The sequence below is a fragment of the Arachis ipaensis genome, chromosome B10 (assembly GCF_059453495.1).
Source record: "Arachis ipaensis isolate K30076 ecotype BB chromosome B10, ASM5945349v1, whole genome shotgun sequence".
Lineage (NCBI taxonomy): Eukaryota > Viridiplantae > Streptophyta > Magnoliopsida > Fabales > Fabaceae > Arachis > Arachis ipaensis.
The window spans coordinates 127,138,438-127,142,786 of NC_142435.1; positions in this window are offsets into that span (position 1 = coordinate 127,138,438).

Sequence of the window (4,349 nt, forward strand, 5' to 3'; positions counted from 1 at the left end):
TAAGAGTCGTCGTAATGTCAGAGCTACCAGAGTCGCGCAGCCGGAAGCATGAGCTTTGATAGTTAGGGTGTTACATAGTATGGAATTGGTATGGTTAAATTTGAAATTGGATTAAGGATTTTGAAAATGGAGGACTTCGGTAAAATTTTGGTAAAAACCTATTTCTTACCAACTTCGACGGGCCATAACTTGGTTTTCGGACCCCTAAATCTTTTGAAACTTGTTTTGAATATAAATTGAATTCTTGAAATTTATAACGTTCGAAGAATGGATTGAAAATAATTTTTAACGAAAAAGTTATGCGGGTTTGAAGTTTGGTGTGAAAAACTAATTTTTGAACTTAACAACTTTTGGACATATTGATATGCGTGCGTACGCGGGTATTAGACTCTACCCAGAAATCTCGCCTATGCAAACATGGTCATGCGTACACGGCACTGTAAAATTGAAATCTCACGTACGCCGACAGATGCATGCGTATGTGGCACTGTAATTCTTTAAATTTTCACGTACACGAGTGGCATGCGTACACATAACCACCTTGTTTTGCTGCAACATGGATTTTTGAGTTTTTTATTTTGTTAGCCTTTGTACCTTCTGTAAGCCCTGTTACGACTTTAGAGCCGGTGAAATAGAGAGTAGAAGGGTTAGGGATGAGATTTGAGGGGTTGAGATAGTAAATTAAAAAAGACAATTATGAAGTGTGATATTGAAAAATAATGATGAGGAGGAAAGAGTATGAAAGTATATATATGAATGCTGAGGATTGGTTTTAATTACGATTTTTGAATAAATTAAAATGATATAGAAAATGGAATTGAAAATCAAAATTTAATCTGATTGAGATATACCACCGGGTAAGATGCGGTGGCGTTGTCTACTTGCTCCGGATAAAAGTAGAGACACCGGGTAAGATGCAGTGGCATAGTCCACTTGCTCCGGGTAATGGTTCGAGACACCGGATAAGATACAAGGGTTAAGTTTTGTCACACTTGTTTCGGGTTGAGAATTGTAACACCGCCTGGGTAAGAGGCAAGGGTTGAGGTTATCCCCCTTACTCCGAGTTACGCGGGTAAGATGCAAGGATTGCAATTTGGTTCCACTTGCTCCATGTTGTTGTGTTTGTATCCAGGGTTTGCTTCCAGACATGTCAGGTTTGGCCGTATAACCGACAGATGAGCTCATCGACCATAGGACAGACATGCATCATATGCACTTGTATGTTTTGTTTGAGTATGCATTTATTTTGACTTACCTATTTGCTTAACTGTACTTAACTTCTTCCTGATCTATTTGTTGTATCTGCTTTCCATATTTGTGTTTTCCTTATCTATCTTGCTTGTTTTTGTTTCTGAGAGATCCCTCTAGTGGTTGGAGGAGACGCTGAGAGTTGTTCCACCTGGTAATTTGGAGATTTGCAGAGAATGAAAAATGAAGAGTTAGACTAGAATCCTTAGATATAGTCATCGTATTTCTAGTTTAGTATGAATTCTAAAATTTGATATGGGTTGTTGGAGTTTTAGAATGCCTTTGGCTTCCCGAGATCTTATGTATTATCTATATGGGCGCCTTTACCATACTGAGAACCTCCCGGTTCTCATTCCATATATGTTCTATTGTTTTTCAAATGCAATACGTGAGACACCTCGTTGAGCGTTGCTGGAGACTCTTATGCAAATGAAGATTCATTTTGGGGAGCTGTAGTTTTTACTTAGTATATAGACATGTACATATTCTCCACTTTGTATAACTTGTATTTTGTTCCTTTGAGAGGTTGATTTCGAAGAAATAGGATTTATATTTATATGTTTTGGGTTGTATGTGTATATATATATACTCTGGCGGCCTTTGCTTCACAGGTCGAGTCTGGAGCTTGTTACATGTATCTTTTTAGAACTCCATACATATATGTACATTATTTTTCTGTACGCTGTTATCTGTTTCTTCTAAGCTTAACCGTTTCGAGTGTGATGTGACTCTCGAGTTCCTTTTTGTTCGACTTTTTCTTCAAGGCTCCTAGTTAAACATATATATATATATATATACGTATTTTACTTTTAGAGGTCGTAATATCTCACCATCTCTGATTTACGAACTTAAGAGTAAAGTTCTATGTGGTAGGGTGTTACACCATGTTGCTTATCTTTTAGAATAAGATCCAAGTCCAATCCTTTCGATCACCTTAGAAAATAAGAGACAAGCTTGGAGCATTTTTTTTTTACCACATCGAAGCATCTACAAACTTCACAAAGCACAACTTTTTCAAACAATAAAGAATAAAGTTAATCAATATTCTTTGTCTTTATTTGTGCAACCGTTAGCCATGAGAGTGCATCCAGTTTCTCTCCAAACACTCCTATAGCTATCAACAACCATTTGACACTCTCTTTGAGATCAGATAAAAAGTGATCCCTCAACTTATCATAAGAAAGACCTCTATAACTAGGCCTAATGCTAGCAACACCATCTAATATATCTTGAAAAATTAATGACATAACCACATTGAAAGGAATTCAACAATCCAAAACCTATCTAGTAAATCACTTATCAACCTCATGTATCACCTCTTTGTTTTGAAATACACTTTTCAGACTTAGTTGAGCTCCTGGAGTTGATCTTGGTGCAAATATAGGAGGAGTAATGATTCTTGTTTTCTTTTTTAGATAATTTCCAACTACTTGCTTGTTAGATGGTAGTTGACTCGGAGTTTGTTGTTCTTCTTGCACTATTACTTCACCAATTGCATCCTCATTTTCATTATCACCATCTTCATTAAAGCTTACTTTTCTTTTACTAGTTTTACTTTTCTTGATTTCTTTTAATAAACCTTCCATTTGTCTTTCTACATCATAAGGAAGCTTAAGACACTTTTTAATGTCTTAATCTATTTTTGACAAATATTTTTTTATTCTGTTAGTTTTCCCTCCTCCAAAAGTACTAAGAAAACACAAACATTAGTAATGCGGTTTTTCACTCACTACTTGTAAAGCAACATATTTCCAAGATGAATATATTTTTTTCCTAAATATTACAAGTTTGTGATTGACGATCATTGAAATTAGGAGAATGAGAAACACCATTGGAACCAAGAGGATCAGAAGCCAAATTATTTTCTGCATATGCATTTTTTCCCTAGGTGCATTTTGATTGATACTATCATTCATAATTAAAAAAAATTATCAATTAGACCTCATTTAATCAAATTGATTGATACTATCATCTATCTAACAACAAAGTCTTGTTAACAACAGCTCAATGACAAGAATAATGAATTAAAAATCACAAAAATTATACAAATTAACAATCACAAGTAGATCAAGAACAACACCACAATAACAATAATTTATGAAATTAACAAGATCAAGAAAATAAACTAAGATAAGTTCAATTATACAAATTAACAATTGGGAAAAAATATGATAACCTAATAATTACAAGATCAAGATCAACATCTTAACAATAATTTATCAAATTACCAAATTAACAAGATCAAGAACATAAACTAAGATAAGAATAATTATTTAAATTAACAATTTGGTAAAAATACAGCAATCTAACAATCACAAGGTCAAAGAACAATACTTCAACAATAATTTATTAAATTACCAAATTAACAATATCAAGAACATGAATTAAGATCATCATCAAAACAACAACTAAAATAATTAAAGCAAGAAAGAATTGGAACAGAAACCCAAATACAAGAAAGAATAAAAACAAGAAAAAAATCACCTTTCACACGTTTTAAAACTCGAAAAGGTGATGTTAGAGCTCCAATATGTGATGGAGAAAGAGCACATATGAGGGTTGAATAGTGGCAGAAGCATGGGGATACCACGGAGGAAGCTCGGCAAAATAGAGGTGAAAGCGTGGTGATAATAGAGGGCTAGAATAGAAATGAGGCCTAGAGACCTGAAGGTCAAACATGCAATGGTAAGGGAGCACAGTGGCAGACGCATGGCGATACAGAGGAGGTGGAAGCTCAAAACAGACGCAGAAGTGTGGCGAACAGAGGCAGAACAGATGCGTTGCGACGACACTGGAGTAGTGTAGACAGCGGCGGAGCAGACGCAATGGTGGTGGTGGCTGGACAACTTGAAGAAGGCGAGCAGATGGATGCTTAGGACTGCCTCTCTGCATTCTCAAAAATGAGAAGAGGGGTATGGGTTGAAGAAAAAATTTAAGGTTTTGTCTTTTTTTTTATTTTTATCTTGCGAAATGATATCGTATTGGACATTTTCTCAAAAATCAGCGGGGTCCCAATTTGGTTAGACCGACCAGTTTTCAACCAATTTTAAGGTTTGATACTGAATTTTCAAGAAAGCGATTCTACTTTTTACCTGAGCCGC